Below are 20,470 nucleotides of genomic sequence, written 5' to 3' on the forward strand. Positions count from 1 at the left end.
AGTCAAGCAGTTAACTTTGCTGTTGCCTTTCTGTTATACTGACAGCAGGATTTCATAGACTTTTTTTAAAGATCGGCGAGGGGAAAGAAGTTTGATGGCTTCTGGCGTGGAGGTGAAAGTCCAAAAATATTTGTTCACTTAACATCACTGCGGGTAATAGAGGAGAGTGAATACAGCGGAAAATGTAGAAACAAAACATTGGAGCAAAAACAATCAACAACAAACTGACAAATGAGAGTGGGAATAAATTCCACCTGCTTAGAGAGGATGGGTATGCTTTATCACAACCAGCTGGTGCTGTTGTTAGCGACACACAACAATAAACACACCACACCAGCCTCTGGTGCACAAACCAAACCAAAGGCTGCGCTAGATTAGTGATCAGTGAGCTCAGCCTATTACCCGCGCAGCTCCTGAAAGCCAGACAAAAGAGAATAAATATACATCACAGATGGGACGGACGCAATCACAGACACCCCACTGATAGACCAGAGGTCAACCGACCAATGGAGAGCTGGACAGCGCTGTGATCATCCAATCATGCGTCTCCGCTAACTGGAGAAGGTCAATCAGTATGTTATGACTCAGGAGTTACAGTATTAGATTCTGTCTCAAATGGCACCTTATTCCCTACATAGTGCACTACTTTTGACCAAAGCCCTATGGGCCATGGTGAAAAGCAGTGCACTATATATGAAATAGGGTGCTATTTAAGAAGCATCCTAAGAGATGAGTAATCCTGAGTGCTGTCATCTCTAACAGAGAGGAAGCCGTTCAGTCCGCAACCAAGCTTTCAGCACAAGGCCATAATTGCGAACATTAGAAAAAGTATTTCTCTGCCTCAAAATTCAAAATTTAAAATCACTGATAAAAGGGTTAGGGCTCTATTTGCGCGATAGGAATTGAAAGATCATTTCCCATTGAGCCGACATATGCAGCATTTACAGCAAATCACAGGAGGTTTGTGGCACCTTAATTGGGGAGAACGGGCTCGTGGTAATGACTGGAGTGGAATTGGTGGAATGGTATAAAATACATCAAACACTTGGTTTACAGGTGTTTGATGCCATTCCATTGGCTCCTTTCCGGCCATTATTATGAGCCTCTCTCCCCTCAGCAGCCTCCTGTGCAGTGAATGCATGTTTTATGGTGATTGGGGTATACATGGGGGGCAGTATCTACAGTGCATTCGGAAAGTAATCAGACCTCTTGGCTTTTTCCACATTTTGTTACGTTACAGCTTTATTCTAAAATTGATGAACTCGTTTGTCCCCCACATCAATCTACACACAATACACACAATGACAAAGCAAAAAACGTTTTTTTATAAATGTTTGCAAATGTATAAAAAAAAAATCACAAATATCACATTTACATAAGTATTCAGACCCTTTATTCAGTACTTTGTTGAGTCTCGAGTCTTCTTGGGCATGACGCTACAAGCTTGGCACACCCGTATTTGGGGAGTTTCTCCTATTCTTCTCTGCAGATCCACTCAAGCTCTGTTAGGTTGGATGTGGAGCGTCTGCACATCTACTTTCAGGTCTCTTCAGAGCTGTTAGATCGTGTACAACACCGGGCTCTGGCTGGGCCACTCAAGGACATTCAGAGACTTGTCCCAAAGCAACTCCTCCATTGTCTTGGCTGTGTGCTTAGGGTCGTTTTCCTGTTGGAAGGTGAACCTTCACCTCAGTCTGAGGTCCTGAGCACTCTGGGGCAGGTTTTCATCAAGGAGCTCTCTGTACTTTACTCCATTCATCTTTCCCTCAATCCTGACTAGTCTCCCAGTCCCTGCCACTGAAAAATATCCCCACAGCATGATGCTGCCACCTCCATGCTTCACAGTAGGGATGGTGCCTCCAAATGTGAAGCTTGGCATTCAGGCCAAAGAGTTTAATTTTCATTTCAGCAAACCAGAGAATCTTGTTTCTCATGGTCTGAGAGTCCTTCAGGTGCCTTTTGGCAAATTCCAAGTGGGCTGTCATGTGCCTTTACTGAGAAGTGTCTTCCGTCTGGCCACTTTACCATAAAGGCCTGTCAGAGTGACCATCGGATTCTTGGTCACCTCCCTGACCAAGGCCCCTCTCCCCCGATTGCTCAGTTTGGCCGGGTGGCCAGCTCTAGGAAGTGTCTTGGTGGTTCCAAACTTCTTCCATTTAAGAATGATGGAGGCCACTGTATTCTTGTGGACCTACTATGCAGCAGAATTGTTTTGGTACCCTTCCCCTCGACACAATCCTATCTCAGAGCTCTACAGTAATTCCTTCAACCTCATGGCTTGGTTTTTGCTCTGACATGCACTGTCAACTGTGGGACCTTATAAAGACAGGTGTGTGCTTTTCCAAATCATGTCCAATCAATTGATTTTATCATAGGTGGAGTCTAATCAAGTTGTAGAAACATCTCAAGGATCTCATTGGAAACAGGATGCACCTGGGCTCGATATCAAGTCTCATACCGAGGGGTCTGAATACTTATGTAAATGATCGTTATGATGCATCGTGAGTAGATTGATGAGGAAATGTTCTTATTTAGAATGGCGCTGTAACATAACAAAATGTGGAAAAGGTCAAGGGGTCGGAATACTTTCCGAAGGCACTGTATGAAGATATTTGAATGGGGATTGGGGAAACATTTTCATGGTGGGAAATTCATCAACAAATATGAGGACACAGAAGACCTGCAAAGAACATTTGTTCATGAAGCCAAAGATTCGCCTCTTCCTCCCTGTGAAATGCGTATTTAACAGGCCAACAGCACATTATGATCATCAAATCAACTAGATCACATGCATTTGACTGACTTTATTGACTGTTCTTTATTCAGTCATGATTGTTGAAAAATACATTAAAAACCCTATATGGACCCTATATTTATTCTCAAACAAATAAACAAACAACGGAGAGAAAAGAGTGAGGCAGAGAGACATATTGTAACTAGACTGTCACTAGTGAAGAGCTTGGTTTTGTCCTCTTATTTTCCCGGTGGTTTTAAATGGTCTGCACTTTTTCATAATGTCAAGGGGTGTCTGTGAATGAAGTTAGGGATGCCTTGGCACTTCTCTTGCCCCAGGACTGCCAACCCATCTCTGGGCCCTCCCTCCACCCTCCACCCTCTCTCTTGTGCAGCCACACCGAGGCTGGGGCTCCATGGGCCCTCACTGACACATTACTGGCCGTCCAGGGGCCAAAGCCAAAATATAAGCCAGTGTCACTCACACGTAGAGACACAAAGACAGAGAATTTATGGAAAATGTGCTTCCGCTGCTTCCCTGCCTTGCTTACAATGACATGGCTTCGAGTTCATAACTTTTACATTGAAAAAAGAAGTTCACAAAACCAGTGAGTGAGTAAACGCAAAATAGGCATAAAAAGATATGGTATTCTATTACATTGCCAATTTGCATGAACTTTTATATTCCAGTCAAGTACAGTACGTGAATCCAAACTAGCAGGCGATATTACAGAGTATTAGCATTCAAACCAGTCCAGAACGTTTCACCTTTCTAGGGATGCGTACCAAAAGGCACCCTATTCTCTACATAGTGCACTATAGGGAATAGGTTGCCATTTGGGATGGACACTAGGTTTCAGGTTTTCAGTCTGTAAATCTATCATGGCTTTGACTTGGTTGAGCGCTGCAGCACGTTGCTGAGTTGGATAATCCTCTAGTAAGTCGTAACTTTGCGGCCACAGAGGAGCCATTGTACTGGGAGTAAGCATCCCAAATGACACCCTATTTCCTTTGTAGTGCACTATTTTTGACCAGGGCTCTAGTCAAAAGTAGGTAACCATATATGGAATAGGGTGCCATTTGGGACACAGCACGGATTCAGGTCAGCAGTCACTGTATTCCTGCTAGAAATATTACATTATTGTTCTCTTTCTGGTAAGAACCCCAGATATTACTGTAGCTAGTAATGACCTAGTAATAGTAATAACATCCAGGCTATGTTATAACAGATATTAACAATCCCAGATGCATAAAATATTAACCATGCACACTATATATAACTTTTAAAATGGCTTAGTCTTTCCTTATTCCTATTCCTGCAACTTCTTCTGCTACGTGGAGGCAGATGACACGGACCATGACATTCCCAGACCACAGTGATAGGGGGAAAAGATAACAATCCCCCAAAGAATTCACACTTTGTTTTTGGAGATGAAGACATAATAGTGTTTGGTGTGTTTAAACATGGCTGAGTTTCAGAGAGTCTGTATGTTTACGAGTGGCAGCAAACACTAGCTAATCAGAGTCACAGCCAAATGAGTGGGCTGGAGGAGAGCAATTCCTTGGTAATTAACTAAGGCTCATCTTTGTGTGTGTGTGTGTGTGTGTGTGTGTGTGTGTGTGTGTGTGTGTGTGTGTGTGTGTGTGTGTGTGTGTGTGTGTGTGTGTGTGTGTGTGTGTGTGTGTGTGTGTGTGTGTGTGTGTGTGTGTGTGTGTGTGTGTGTGTGTGTGTGTGTGTGTGTGTGAGAGAGAGAGAGAGAGACGTCGACCACCACCGCACATCAACATCTCAGAGGAAGATCAGAACCTCAGCAGAGATCAGCGTGACAGGGATTCATACATGTCTGTTTGCTGCAGATGGTTGGCACGGAAACGGTCATCACGACAGCAAGCTCTGCTCCTCCTGCGGTTAGAGATTAAGGAGAGTTGGACACAAGCTCCAATCGGAGCCTTGTCTGAAATCTGTGGATCAGTACGTGCATACTTCAAACACTGACCTAAAGACCAGAGAGGTGTATGGGTCACTGGGGAAGTTTTAATATGGTAACGATATCACCCGATGACGTAGACCGAGTGGTCGAAGTGGGATTCAGAAAAGGCTCCATTCTTAAACTATTCAACAGATACTTTATCATGATCCTCTGTTTGAATGAACAGGTACAGACAAAAAAAAAACACGAATCTGAACCAGAGCTAAAAGCTATTTCTGCTCCCAGCCTTTCTCAACAACCCTGGTCCTCTGAAACAAGTGGAAGTTGTTTGCAGTACACAAAATGCACTAAAGAACTGATGTACACCAAACTCTTTTGTAAACACAATTTTCTTGGGACTTTTAATTGTTTTCTTGGACAAAAAAATCTGAAGTTGGAAGTTCCAACTTGGAACCCATATGATATGTTTGTGCTGCAGTCGTAACATCATATGTCACAATTCCCTGTGTGTGTGTGTGTGTGTGTGTGTGTGTGTGTGTGTGTGTGTGTGTGTGTGTGTGTGTGTGTGTGTGTGTGTGTGTGTGTGTGTGTGTGTGTGTGTGTGTGTGTGTGTGTGTGTGTGTGTGTGTGTGTGTGTGCGTGCGTGCGTGCGTGCGTGCGTGCGCGTGTGCGTGCGTGTGCGTGCGTGTGTGCGTGTGTGTGTGCGTGTGAGGGCCTTGACTCCTGGTCACAGCTTCTACTCTCTCATCAAGCCATCCCATGGGAACACTGTTGTGGACAATTGTTTTAGACGTGAGGCTGTTTGTTTTATTTTTATGAAACCAATTTGTGATTCTGGACGCTACTCAAACTTTGACACTGACGACTAGCTTTTGAGAAATGCCTCTGTCATTAATCTCCCACTTCTGACATCTATGTTTCACTATAAACAATGCCTAGGCCTATGTTTGTCACACTTAATTTCTCTATGAAACCGATTGTTCTGAATGAACTAGGCTTGTTCTGTACTACTCCGTTTCTGTTCTGTTCGCATCACACCCAATTTCTGTCTGGTAGGTGGTGGACAACATTTATCTTATAAATATAAAACCAGCCCAACCAAACTCAGGCCTCCTTTTCTTTCCATGTACCTTTCCATATCCACTCACTAGCACACTTCGTACTCTGTACCACAACATCAAGCCAAGATCAAGTTCGAATCAAGCCAGGTTCCCACTTCTGTTTGCCACCATAAGCAGTACCCACACCCAAAAAGACACAATGGGGTTGCAATACATTAGATATTCTACTCTACTCCACTCTATTCCACTCTCCGCTTTTGTGGGAAATACCTGATTGACTTCGCATCCTAACCATTATGAATGTTTTACTATCGATGGCTTTTGTCGTTCTGTTGAAAAGTCTTCATTCTACCAGACACATGGACACACACACTCACTCATTCCAGCCTTTCAACAAAATATACTGGCGAAGAGAAAGAGAGGACGGCTGGTGTACACCATGCTCTCTCTGTCTTTTACTAATCACATCCGCAACGCTCACTTTCTTCTCCCGACAGCCCCCTCCACTCTCTGAGAAATATCTGGCCCCCCTCAAAAAGTCAAGATCTTTCTCACAGACACACACAAACATGCAGGAACGTGCACACACACAGACACCACACACACTGGACTTTAGTGAGTCTTGGCTGCTGGGTTGTTCTCTTGGAACAGCCTCTGTCCTGCTCCCTCCCTCCATCCTCTCCCCCCTTCTCCCTCTCCTCCTTTATTATTATGAAAGGGTGGAAAGAGGAATCTGTGGCCAGTCCTCCCGTCCCTGCCTGGCTAGTTGGATTCCTAAGATGAGCCACTGCAAGAGGAATCCGCATCCATCAATGTCACAAAGGCTGTGTTTACACATGCAAACTAATTCTGATCTTTTGCCCAATTATTGGCAAAAGAGATGATCTGATTGGTCAAAAGACCAATTAGTGGTAAAAAAAAAAAAATCAGAATTGGGCTGTCTGTGTAAACGCAGCCACAGAGGCTTATTGTCATCATACAGAGCCAGTAAAGTATTGTCCTCTCAGCTCCCTGTGGCCGCCTAACAACTAGCTTCACTAAATTACACATCACTCAACGAACGCTACTGTCTGAGACATTTCTCTTTTCTAAAATCAGACGTTTTCCACTTTCCACCCATTCAACGGAATTGTACTGCTGCTTTATAAATCAGGACAGTACTCAGTTTCTTTCATAAACGTCCTGAGAGTAGTAGGCTGCGTTTACACAGGCAGCCCAATTATGATCTTTATCAACTTATTGGTCTTTTGACCAATCAGATCAGCTCTTTCTACAATAGTTGGGCAAAATATCAGAATTGGGCTGCCAGTGTCAACGCAGCCATGGAGGAGTCATTGATCATGGGGATACATATCCAGCTGCATATAGTATTCTATAGCTTATTAGACGAGACGAAAAGGAGACCAGCTCCACTGATAATGATGACTGTGTTCAAGACGATTCCTTTTTCTTTCTACCTGTATGGGACGACAGGCTGAGACACTCGCTATGTCATCGCTCCAAGGCACCTACCGAGTCAGCCTGGCAGCTACGAGGCTACTAAACATTTCCATTCAGGTAGATAGGATTTTTAAGTGCTTTTTAAACAGCTTTTTAGACTACAATTCTCTAGGATTCAATAACCGTCTGGCACTTGCTGTGACCTAATTCAACAGACCCTTATGAGTCTCAGAGGCCCTGTCAAACACTACTGTTTTCATTGAACATATTTCAGACTCAACTATGTGTTAAATGTTGCCTCCCTACATTCGTAAAAAGTCACTTTGAGACCAATGTATTTTACAAATAATTTTACAGGTGGTCTTCAATCATAAGGTGATGGTTGTGCCTGAATGTCAGTCAACGAATGGCTCTGTCTGTCTGAGAAAATGGCTGAATGGAAAAAGAGTGTGTTCTTCTCGAAATTACTGAGACGTTTCGGGCCTATGGAATATCACAAACACATCCACCACATTTATCACTATTTAGTAGAAATATAAACCATGCTGTCATGGTACTAAACTACAAACAATAATAGATTTTAAATGAAATTACACAATTAGGGAAATAGACAATAATTGATCATTTTTTTCTTCTTGATTGATCTACTTATCCAATCTCAACAGAACCTATAAAATATTTTTGGGGAAACTTGGCTGAACAAACCAACTGTTTAGTACATTTTTAAAAAGAGCACCATTAACTTAATATGAAATTCTAGCAAAGAAAATCACAAATTAAGGGCGCTATTCAATCCACTAAAGCAGGAACGTTGCCTTTAAATTTCAAACATGCTATAAAGCTGAACTTCCGCGATGTGGATTGAATAAAGCCCTAAGTCATGTATTGATGATATATCAGTTGTGCTTACTTATACAGTACATTACACTACGCAGAACAGAACCTGAGAAAATGTACCACTGTCAAACCTCTGAGAAACCTTTGCCAAAGATCTTTCACCTTTCGCAGAAATGAAGATAATTATTTGGTGTGTAATGATCTATATCATATCGGACGGGGCAAAATCTGGTAGTGAACAAGAAGAAAAACATTCAGTGAGATTCCTGCCATTTAATATGCCATTAAAGGGTCATTTGGCATGAAACCACTGGCATGTGCATTGGACTTCTACTGCTCCTTGTTTTCAATGAAATTCCCAACAGGATATTTCAGAGATATGTTTTCTTTACATTAAGCAAAAAAAAAAAAAAAGGCTTTTGGTTTTCCCACTGAGTGCAGGGACAGAGAAAGCTTTCATCCCAAATGGCACCCTGTTTCCTATGTAGTGCACTACTTTGACCAGAGCCCATAGGGAAAAGAATGTAAGGAATAGCATGCCATATGGACGCATAGAGTAAATCTACACTCACCATCTCCTGCCACGTCTGACTGCTCTCTGAAGTCAGAGATAACACCCACGGCAGATATCCACCAATTGTCCCATTAATGGACATTTAACCAATGGGCTCTGATCAGCGGGCACAACACATTGGCTTAAGCGAATCAGAAGTGAGGCAGAGGCAGGGGCTCATAACGAATGTGCCAGGGCCAAGAACTCTGAGAGTTCTGAGAGCTCAGTCTCTCAATCTCCTACAGCCCAGGCATGCAGGCACGCACAAACACACTCACCCACACACACATGCACACGCTCAGACACACACACACCTCCAGTCCGGGAAGCTCAGCTCAAGCCTGAAATTTCAGACACTCTATAATTGTCAAAAGGCTCAGGAATTATTTCACTACTAAAATATCTGGAATATTAAGTCAGGAGAAAAAAACTCCAGAGGAAATGATGCAAATTGGAGCTTAACCATTCTCTCTCTATCTCTCTAATTCTTTCTTTCTTTCTTACTCTCGCTCTCTCTAACGCTCCTTCTCTCTCCCTCTAACTCTCTCCCTTCCTCTATTTCACTCTCTCTAACTCTGTCTGAGCCTCTCACTCTTTCTCACTCTCTCTGAGACAACAAGATCAGATGTAGAATCATAGAATTAAACTTTAATTTAATTTGTTTTCTTTTTTTGCTGAGTTTTGATGATGAGGGGCTAGCAGGTGTTCATGTGAACTTTCTTGTGAGCCGAAGCCTTAGATAACTTTCCGTGCATCGGGATTCAAGCTCCCTTCTTTTCTCGCATGTAACCGTTCCCAATAATGCCTGACTGGCCAGCCCAGAAACCCAAGAGAGAGAAGTCACAGCCAAGACATTAGAATTACCATGGAGATAAAATAGTTACTTTCTATTAAAACATTATGTGGGCCAGGTAAATAATTCCTTATATATTTTTCTTATTAAATTGAGTCCTGTGCTGAAGCCTAAGCTAAGCCTCTCCCTCTCTCTCCCTCTCTCTCCCCTCTCTCTCTCTCTCTCTTTTGCTCTCTTGGTCTCTCTCTCTCTCTCTCTTTTGCTCTCTCTGTCTCTCTCTCTCTCTCTTTTGCTCTCTCTCTCTCTTTTCTCTCTCTGTCTCTCTACCTGTCTTTTTCTCTCTCTCACTTCCTCTCTTTCTCCGTCTCTCTCTCTCTCTCTCTCTCTCTCTTTCTCTATCCATCTCTCTGTCCATCTTTCTTTCTCTCACTCTCTCTCTCTCTCTCTCTCTCTGTGTATTTCTCTCTGTCTGTGTCTGGCTGGTGACAGCCATGCTCAGCAGGTGTCTCAGTGAGAGAAATAGAGTTTTTCGGGTCAGGGAGTTTTAAGGATTTGATGGAGGATTGTAACAGTCGTGATCGCTGGAGAGATTCAATGGACTGCCTCCCCTATCCGGTTAAACATCACTTCAAATTCAAATCAAATTGTATTTGTCACATGCGCCGAATACATGCGCCGTGAAATGCTTACTTACAAGGCCTTAACCAACAATGCAGTTTTAAGAAAATAAAGTTAAGAAAATATTTACTAAATAAGCTAAAGTTAAAAAAATTGTCCGGGTGGCCATTTGATTAATTGTTCAGCAGTCTTATGGTTTGGGGTAGAAGCTGTTAAGGAGCCTTTAGGACCTAGACTTGGCGCTCCGTTACAGCTTGCCGTGCGGTAGCAGAGAGAACAGTCTATGACTGGAGTCTTTGACATTTTTTGGGGCCTTCCTCTGACACCTCTAATTGGCCCCAGAGATCTACACATTTAGCCATATGATCAAGTTTGAATCAAAATTGGATAATATCCCTCACCCTACCCCATCCCAATCCCACTCTTCCACCTCAATCTGAATTCCCTATAGGCACTTTTTAATAAACAGAGTCCCAGTTGTTCTAGAACTGAAGAGGAACTGTAAGAACTTCATGCAGCACTAGTAGGTCTGATTGGTAACAGCAACTGAAACCTGTAGGTGAAACATCATGAAACCATGAAGCCTTTATAAGACACAGCACATACAGCCGTTCTGATATCCAAGGCCAGCCCACAGGCACTAAAACCAGGGGTTAAGGGACACTGCACTGAGAAATTCATATGCCAAGTGGAAAACTCAAATGCACACTCTTTGTTTCATGTGCCTCGCTCAAATATATCCATTGTTTTGTATTACTTTAGCTTTGGTTTTTGTTTTATTTGCACTGAGCCCCTGCTCCGCCTTGGGGAAAGCTGCACCACTTACAGACGCTGGCTCACACACACACACACACACACACACACACACACACACACACACACACACACACACACACACACACACACACACACACACACACACACACACACACACACACACACACACACACACACACACACACACACACACACACACACACACACAAAGATGAGCCTTAGTTAATTACCAAGGAATAGTTTCCCTCCCCATGTCTGCCCTGTTCTCTCTCTTTCAGTAAGGCCTCATGGCAGGATCAAAGACATGCTAAACAGTAGTCAGAATGTGAGTAAGTTACACATGTTCTTATTGTGTCTCTAGTGTTAAACCGTAAACCCCAGACCTAAGACAGGGCGAGACCAGGGTCTCTCTGTTGGTAAGAACGGAACACACAGAGAGATTTATATTAGACTTGGCCAGGTCCCAAATGGAAAAAGTAGTGCGTTAAATTGGGAATAGGATGCCATTTGGGACACAGATTTAATCTAATAATAGACTAATTTAAGGCTCCGGCCAGGCTATCCTTTCCTATAGGTACCTAGGAGGTCCATTTCAGTAGCCACAAGTATCATATTAACTTTCACACATCTGAAATGAAAGGAGAGTGTGAGAACAGGGAGTACAGAGAACCAGAACCAGAACCAGGCTGTTGAAACTGGACAACAGGGAGTGGAACAGCAGTGGAACATCGTCACAGCGCCCAAGAACGCCTTCCTCACAACGAATGGGGCTGAGGGCCGGGATTTAAAACAAAATGTGCAGATGGGGACAGAAAGAGAAAAAAGAGAAGAGAGAAGCAGCAGGTGGCTAAATCTTGAGGAAAGAATGTGAGAAGGAATGTAAGGACTCTTACCAGCTCGATAAACAAAGTTTGCCTCGGTTTCTGAGGATGACGGGGAGAGGAGATCATCGTCGTACTCATTGGAGCTGAAGGATCCTGAGTGGTTCCTCTTCCTGGCATCCATGACGGCGTTGGCTACCATCACGTGTCGCAGCGAATCGTTGAGGTAACGGTGGAGCAAGCTACTCTTGTACTTGGGAGGCGGAGTCACATAGTCCTCGGCCAATGAGGCAGCGGCGGCAGCCCGGAGCCCCACACCCATCATGGCTGCGCCCTCTTTCTTGATGACACTCTGGTACATGGGCTTGCTAAACTCAACGCCACTCGTCTGCGTCCGCTGAGTGTTGTCCCCATCTACAACACCAGGGGGCGCCACCAGGAAGGAAACAGACAAAGTAGAGAGAGAAAGAAAGAAAGATCTGACATTTAGTTCCTCTGTCTGTATGCCCTCCAGTTTGCAGGACTTCAAACAACTACAGTAAAGAAAGACCTCAGCTATCAGCTTAAGACCAAGGCATTACCAAACCATAACGGTTGGTAGCCTATTTCCTCTCTATAAAAAGCACATTGCTGTTACTCTTTGCAGAAATAAATCCTTTCCAGGGAGCTCTTTGCGGCTGAGATTGAATTAAAATATTGGCCCCCTCTGATGAAAGAAAATACAGAGGATAAAACACGTTGCTGAAAAACAGTAACCCTCCCGGGATGAGGGAAATCAAGAGAGCTCCACTCTAGATAGTGTCAGTGCCAAGACTGTAATTGGGTAATTTCGGCAGGTCTGAGTTTTGATTCAGTTTGGGCCAAATTATAATTATAGCTTTTACATATCAGAACCACATGGACAAATTTGCTTTCCTTCCCCCTGCTTTCTGAAGTAGATATTTGAGGCGTATATCGAGGCATACATTGCACATCCGAGAGTGAGGTTGAAATCCTCAGGCGACATGTAAAACAGCGAGACCTTGACAGTTAGACTGAATAGATACAGGGTCATTGGGATCATGGTCTACTCGGTCACATAACTAACTCTCTATCAGATCACAGTGGGGGATCTGATCTAGTGGCTTGGCCAGCAGTATATGGATCATGGCAGGGAGAAGAGCTGATAAAAAGTTCCGAACTGTATTATGACAAGAGAAGTAAGTCTCTGGGCACTGGAGAACATCATGCAAAGTGAAGACTGTGCAAACTATAGACATTCCACCCTGCCCACATTTGTGTGCCTCTCCTCCTCAACACACCTAATTAGGGATTAAGAGACTGAGTGACACCACAGTATAGGGCATGGGTGTTTTTCTGTGTCACCCGGAAAGAGCTGAGAGAGAGAGAGAGAAAGAGAGAAATACACAGCTGACGGAGCCTCTCATTTCCAATTGCAGGCTGGGATCTGAAGGGGAATCTAGTCCTCAGCCCTGCTAGCCCAGTAGGGTGTCTTAATGACAGCCTGTCACAGCCTCTGAACCTCAGCTTCTGTCTACCAGGACACACAGGGTGCGTCCCACATAGAACCCCATTCCCGATATAGTGCACTACTTGTGACCAGAGCCCATAGGGGTTTTTGTCAAAAGTAGTGCACTATATAAGGAGTAGGTTGCCATTTAGGACACAACCACAGAGAGGCCATTTATAACACCAGCACATGGCCATGCATAAATGGATCCTTACTTTGGAGCTGGAGCTGTCGGATACGAGGCATATGGGAGGAGGAAGATGCTTGTGTTTGGCTGACCTCATTTTCTGAGCTAGAGATATGATTTGAAGGATTCGATGAATGATGTTATGAGGTGTTATGAGCTGATACTTTGGCAGTGATGGGTGGTTACCCTTTGGAACATGTAATGTATGAGGTGTAATGTGATAGATTGGCCCTGGCAGTGAGGGTTATCTTTATTAGATTAGACATATGATGCTATAATATGATGGGTTGGCAGTGAGGGAAGGGTTGGGGCTTACCTTCTGAGCAGGTGTCATCGCTGCTGACACTCAGCCTCTCTGCGTTGCCTTGGACGTATTTGTTGTAGAGTTTGATGCGCAGGGCCCAGCTCAGGTCTGGCTGTCTCACTGTGTTCTTCAGCCTCCTTCTGGCGTTGGCAAACCAGTTAGAGACCTGAGAGATGGGGGAGAGAGAGACAGAGAGAGAGAGAGAGAGAGAGAGAGAGAGAGAGAGAGAGAGAGAGAGAGAGAGTGATAGAGAGAGTGATAGGGAGAGAGAAACATATAAAGTGAGAAAAAGACAGAGGAGAAAGAGAGACAGAAGAAGGAGAGATAGGGAATCGAGACAGAGACAGAGAGATCGAGAGGGCAGAGAAACAAAGACAGAGAGCAAGGTCCAAGGAGAGTCAGAGAGAGAGAAGAAAATGGGGAGAAATGGGAAGACAAGTAAAGAAAAAGAATATAGAAATCAATATTATTGTTTGGATCCAAAACACCCCCACATCCATGACATTACACAGACTATCCTTTAGGGAAATGTCTGCTGTGCCTCCCTCCATCCGGCCTGCCTTACCCTGGGCATGAGAGAGACGGAGAGAGAGTCAGGTTGCCGTATGGCAGACCCTGATACCAATAACACCGCTGAACCAGAGTCGCCGAGACATCCCAGACACACTGAGGAAATGCGATAAAACACTGTAGCATTCATCTAGTCTAGTCATCTATCGTCCTCTAGTCTATATCAAAGGCTTTTAAAATCCCATTCACAAAGGTTTAACACCCCCAAATGCTTGACAGGACCAGCGAATGTAACGTTACATTAACTTATTTCCAACCCAATGTACCCAGTCCTATGTGCTTATTCTGGATTCCGACACTCTCCTTCTAATATTTGTTTTTTTCAAACACCCGTCTTCTCTAATGTAATGAAATGATACCCAACCCTGCCTTCTCCATTTCACAAGAACCAGAGCCCATAAGATGTTATACTAGAATATTTGTTCATGCTCAATAGACTTCAAGCAACTTATGAAAGGGTTGGGCTGGACATATATTAGAGTACTTATTTTTGGACCTTTCCTGTGTTTCAGTATCACATTTCTCATTAACGAAGAGTGTCCCACGTCCCTTTGTCTCTAGCTGAGGACATGTTACACTAGGGGCCTTAGCTGAGACGTCTACATGTGGCTTGGAGAAGGCTGAGAAAGACAGAGAAAGACTTAGAGGTCTGAGGCAATTTGCTTATCAGCCAGTAGGAGAATATGTTATTAAGACTGAGACTGCGAGAGGATGGATGGGTGTCATGCCTGGTCTACATCCAAAATAGCACCCTATTCTCCTATATAGTGCATTACTATTAACGAAGGCCCATAGGGCTCTGGTCAAAAGTAGTGCACTATGTAGGGAATAGGATGCCATTTGGGACTCACTTACCACCACAGATATCAAACACAGTGTGATGATATTACACAGTGTTATGACACCACAGGGACAGACAGACAGACAGACAGACAGACAGACAGACAGACAGACAGACAGACAGACAGACAGACAGACAGACAGACAGACAGACAGACAGACAGACAGACAGACAGACAGACAGACAGACAGACAGAGTGAACAGACAGAGTGAACATAACATGGCATTGCACCCCCGTATAGGGTGTGTGGGCGTGTGTGGGCCTGAGTGTGTGTGTTCCATGTAAAGCATTCTTCTCCCCAAAACAAACAGCTTCATTAGGACCCAAAGGAAAAACAGATGAGGCGACCGACGCAGAAACGGGGAAATAGCCATGAAAGCCTTAGATCCCTCCCTCCCTCTATCATTTATGACCTTGTGTTGTGTGCAGATGACACAGCAACATGCAGATGTAGGATCTTCATTTGATCACTCTTTGTTGCTGAGGAAATGTAATTTTGTAGTGTATTCAAAAGTTTTAAAATGCCTCTTAATTTCACTTTAAAATGTCAGACTTGATTTGCCCTAATGAAAAATGCATCAACCCCTACAAATAATGTCCATGAATTATAATCCACGTAATAATTTGCATTTCCTGTTGCTGCAAGATTATTTTACCATTATAGCAAACTGTCTCAAATTAGGATCCTAGGTCTGTACAAGCCCCATGTCAGACAGAACATACCATAGGGAGGAGCTCAGTTGTTGCATTCTGTTGCTACTCTCTCTATCTCACATTCTGGCTCTTTCTATTTCTCTCTCTCTCTCTCTCTCTCTCTCTCTCTCTCTGGTGTTTGTCACTTTATGATGGAAACATAGTGATCTACAGGAACGCTATGCTCTATGACTCACAACACTAAAAGGTCACATAAGTGCAAACGCCTATTTGCAAAGACAAGTAGGCTATAACGAGGCTATATTTTCAAACAAGTATAAACAAGCTTTAACAAGAGATATGAACAAGGAAAATATTGTTCATAATGAAAATCATAAGGTTAAATAAAGATTGATTATTCATAGAGACAATCGGAATGCCATGATTTTAATATTGACCATTTCTGTGACAAATTAAAATGTAGGCTACACTAGAATTAATTGTTATTAGGCCTTTTCATTATGATAATTACTACTAATTATTTATCCATATACTGTTCTATTTTCATTTCAATACAATATCATATCAACAACAATCAAATTACGTTGTCGTTAAACTGCTGTTCCAATTGAACTGTCCTGAAATATTGAAATATTTCAAACAAGAGAAAAACCCACCTGGACCAACGTCATTTGAGAGCCAAGGGCAAGCAGAATTTTCTCCGTTTTAGTCGGGTACGGATTGTCCCTGTGTTTGTAGAGCCACTGCTTCAGGGGCCGCGCCATGTCCTGAAGGGCCTGACGCTTGTGTCGCACCTTCCCGCTGTTCTGACGGCCCCTGCACAAGGGAGAGAGCGCGCGAGAGAGAGAGCAACAAGTGCGTCAGTCACTGCTCTAGAGAAAATAGGCCTAAATAATTGAATTGAGGCCCTTGTCAATAAACATTTTCGTTATGAAACAAATTTATTAAGAAAAATCTATATATTATTGACGTTTAATTTATGCGGAATAGTGGCACATACTTTTCTGATTTTGTTTTCATAACGTAGTTGTCAAGGTCGCAGACTGTAGGCCTATAAGAAATTGACATGATGAAACAATAGTGAATTTATAGAAAATATTAAAACATTGCTGTTAAGATTTTTTTTTGTAACACGGGGAAATTATTTTTGCTATTTCTCTTCGTAGGCTACAACGTATTTTCCCTTTATAGAAGTTGTTGGCAAAAACTTGATCAGTGATGCACAACTTTTACACTCAAGAGTAGACTAATTCGGTAATATTGTAACGACCCTGGGTTTATACTCCCGGATATCAATTACATTTAGCCTCGGGTTTAATTCACTGTGCATACATTAATTATACCTGAGGTAGGCTATATTAGTTCTAATATAGGCCAAAATAACATTTGGCTAATCAATGAAAGATAGCCTCTCATTAAAACGTATTTGGAAAAACAACGATAAAGGAATAGGCTATAATTACCAACATATCAATTTCATATAATTAGACCTACATCCTAATGCATTTTTGGGTGGGGGAAAACTATGGGGAAAAGAAACACAGAAAAAACAAGTGACGTGATCTTAGATTGAATTCGTGGATGAGTGGTACTTTATAAATAGTAGAGAGAATATTGTTGTTTATTTACACACGACCTAAAGTGGATATTCCGTCCATGTTGTAGTCTTACTTCATAAAGAAAGGCTATCCAGAGTCATAACACGTTAAATGGCCGTTGGAAAGTGTGTCATTTTCTCACCAAAAGTGTGCTATATTTAAGCTGGCGCAGAGAAGCGTTTTATTGGTTGTCTGTTTTCTTTGCGGTGCTTCTCCTCCCGCAAAGCACGAAAACGTCGCAATTAAAAAAAATAATAGCATTCCATTTTACACCCATGGTAGCAGCTAGACGTGTCTCAAGTATGGCTACGTTTTGCGTGGTGCTGTCTGTGTAAGTGCTATCTTTCAACCAAGTGCAAAATAAGCTACTTCCAAATCGAGCAATAGCCTACGTATTTTGGTAACGAAACATTCTCATACTTTGATAATTAAAGGGACTCCAAATGGGAGAAATGTTTTCTTGATACTTCTAATCTGCTGCCTATGATTTTTAAACCTGTAGATGTCACTATGGCCCTGCGATATTCCTGCGTTATTTAGGCCGTTCTGTCTCCGAAGCTCCGTTGCAGATGTAACATATTTTCTACTAACTTCAAGTCTGCCTGAAATTCATGATCTACAAATACTTCCCTTCTAATGTTGATATGTATGTTAAATGACATTTTACTCCCCTGTAGTGAATTTTGGCGACACACACCTCGTATCTAAATGAATATTCTTCATTAGTAATGATATTCCTTCCGAAGCGGCACCTCACGGCATTGAGTTATCTATCCCTCCGTCTCTCAGACTGGGCTCAATAACTCCGGCTCTGACGGAGACCGTCCGTGTGTAGGACGTTTGCTTAAATTGACTAGTGATTCACCCAGCATCACGTTTGATTCGATGCTGGTGCCTATCCAAACATAGAAGGGACTACTGTACTTGTCTGTAAATACATTGCGTCTTGAGTGTAGACAGCCCATGGGTCAATCAGAGGAATTGTGACTCTCTGAGTACTGATTAGATTAAAATAACGCATGACATTAATCCCTTTTTTACTCTCGTTCTCCCTCCCAAATAAAAATGCCATGATTGACTACACCACACATTGAGTTGAAGGGCACATTCATATATTGGAAACAGGCGAAGAGTGTTTTATACACGCTACTGAACACAGGTGGCCTAGATATTAATCTGTATATTATCTGTGAATATCAACACTAAAATACAAACCAGGTTGTAATAGTAAATAGTAATTTCCTGCAATTTCCCTAAAACGATGAGATTATATTGCATTGATGGGAAAATGAAATATGCATGTACAACCTAATGTGGTTCATATTTTGCTAAGATGTGCTATGATTTCATTTTAGATAACCTTTTGTCTGAATGTATCATTTAAATGACTGTTTAGAACATATCCAAAAACATTATTAGATAACATTGCTTTCGAAAAGCCTACCTCTTGCATTATAAATACGTAATTGCACATCAAGCACACTTGGTTACCTGGGGTCACCATCATAAAAAAAACCCGAATCTGCACAATTCAAACTTGCACCATCGACTTCTTACACCTTTCACACAGTGTGTATCACTCCTTATTCAGTTGCGCCACCAGAAAGGTTCCCTTACCCAAATATGACTTTACAATGCAAACCGAAGTGCAGTCATTAAAACATCTAAACACTGTTGCAAGTTTTGTTGTCTGCTTTGTTCATGAGAAGTTTGAATGAGTGACATACCTCCTGTGTCTGATGCCATTGTCTTTGATAACTTGATGATTGCTTGATAGCAGGTCTGGATGAAGGTCCGGATGCTGTCCATCTATTACCTCTAAATAATTGATGCTGCTCCTCTCGACCTCCTTCGCCTTCTCATCGAAGAGGACCTGGTTACTCAATTTGTTAAATACAATAGTATTCATCTTTGGTTCGGTATTCCTCTGTTATCTCTGCTTCGTAAAATTATATTTCTCAAATATTGTTGCACTTCACTTCTTATTGAAGCTGCTGCCCCAGTGTCCCGGTGAGTCCCCTGTGAAGCAAGTGGAATATTGGGATTCAAAATTCATGCAGCTGGGGTTATCAGATTCAGATTGGTATCATTTACTAAAGTTGGATATATGGTTTTGAATCTATGGATAATATGATGATGCGCAAAAATCAAAGTGCATTATATTTTATCCTAATTCATGGTAGATCACTTTACGCAATAAGCGAAAGCCTGAATGAAACCACAGAGACAGTAGTGTTCTTGACTATACTCAAAGACCATCCATCTCAATAAAACACATCCCTCTCTGCACTGCTGTGCGGTGCCATGAATCCATTAAGCATTCCTGTGAGCGATATTTTCATATTTTACTCACTAAAATATATTCACTAGGCTACAAAATGACTAAAATGTCAAAACAACCTCACCATACATACAGAGAATGTCAATACATTGAGAAAAAAATACGGTCCATCAGATGTGCTAAATGGGTCCACAGCCGCACGGGCTCATTCGTAATGTCATTCCATCGCCTTTCCCCCCTTGATTTTAGAGATACAATGCATTCCACACCACCACATGTTGCCATGAAATCTCTTTCTATCGTCGTCAGACATTTCAGAGGTGCATTTGAGCTGACACACAAAATAGTTCAGCTATACATTTGAGATTGCTTTTGTTTGATTTTAAACCGTCAAGGTTTATGATTTACAGTTAGAGTAGCCTACTATCATACCGATAAATATTTCTGGTTTAACATGAGCATGACTCCAGTCACGGGAGGGATATACCGTGCCATCACCATGGAACAATGTTGCCAGATATATCCCATTCCGGGGATAAGGTAACGCGCTTTCAAGTTGAGGTAGACGTTTTTCCATTGTAGTCACACATAAGAAACACCATCAGACGGTGTCTCGTTCTCAGTTACCTGTACCGCAGCCCGCCTGCGTCTTGTGTAGTGTGTAGTAATCCTGCTTCCAGTTGTCCATTCCCTGCTCACATGTTCCCGTTCTAAGTTCCTTAGCTGAAACCACACGAACCGCGGTCGCCTCTCTGCTTTATTCAGTGGCCTCCGATTCTCAGCCCGGGAATCTGAATGTGTCACCCTTCTCATGTTTCCTAGCACAGAGCCCCAGCATGCGAACATAAAGTTAATGCTCTATGCCTGTTCCGCGGCTCGCATAGCCTTAAGGCATCGGGGATACAGCGCTGCAGTGTTTCGCTGCTAGTTCGCGTCTAGACTTTTTCCATCGGTCTATTA

At 42.7% G+C, this 20,470-nt stretch overlaps 1 pseudogene; it reads right to left on the reverse strand.

Moving 5' to 3' along the window:
• LOC135517551 (homeobox protein Mohawk-like) overlaps window positions 1-20,198 on the reverse strand; it is a 30,984-nt pseudogene extending 10,786 nt beyond the window's left edge.
• Between the last annotated feature and the right edge of the window lie 272 nt (window positions 20,199-20,470).

Source organism: Oncorhynchus masou, chromosome 28 (assembly GCF_036934945.1).
Source record: "Oncorhynchus masou masou isolate Uvic2021 chromosome 28, UVic_Omas_1.1, whole genome shotgun sequence".
Classification (NCBI taxonomy): domain Eukaryota; kingdom Metazoa; phylum Chordata; class Actinopteri; order Salmoniformes; family Salmonidae; genus Oncorhynchus; species Oncorhynchus masou.